Source organism: Penaeus monodon, chromosome 15 (genome assembly GCF_015228065.2).
Source record: "Penaeus monodon isolate SGIC_2016 chromosome 15, NSTDA_Pmon_1, whole genome shotgun sequence".
Classification (NCBI taxonomy): Eukaryota; Metazoa; Arthropoda; class Malacostraca; order Decapoda; family Penaeidae; genus Penaeus; species Penaeus monodon.
Window position 1 is genome coordinate 47,855,663 of NC_051400.1, and position 397 is coordinate 47,856,059.

At 37.0% G+C, this 397-nt stretch overlaps 1 protein-coding gene across 1 annotated transcript in view; it reads left to right on the forward strand.

Moving 5' to 3' along the window:
* The window catches only part of LOC119582077 (carboxy-terminal kinesin 2-like), a gene marked incomplete in the record, with an annotated part of 18,854 nt that overhangs the window by 11,114 nt on the left and 7,343 nt on the right, over positions 1–397 (forward strand).

The window sequence follows — 397 nt, forward strand, 5'->3', positions numbered from 1 at the left end:
GCTCTGGTAAAAGGAAAAAAGAATATGGTTGTGTATTTGTTCACTTATCTATTGTGCACATTGGGAACATTCTTTAGTATAGTCACCTGCTTTCCTTCAGTTTTAGTATCAGTATAATGGATGTTAATAGCATTGATGTGTTCGTTTTCCTCTTAATTCCTATTGAAGTGAGAGGACATGCAGAGAAAAACATGTCCTGTGTTTATTTTTTGTAGGTGAAGAAATGAGAAAGATTGGGTGTTACAATATGCAAGTAGAGTTTGCATGTGCAAGCCCATGTCCGCATAGCACAGACAGGATTTTACATTCTTTATCAGTGTACGTGTTAACAGGAAGCACTTTTTGTATTGTCACTTGGGCGTCTGTTTAATTTGTTCTCTGGCTGGTTTCCTGCAAA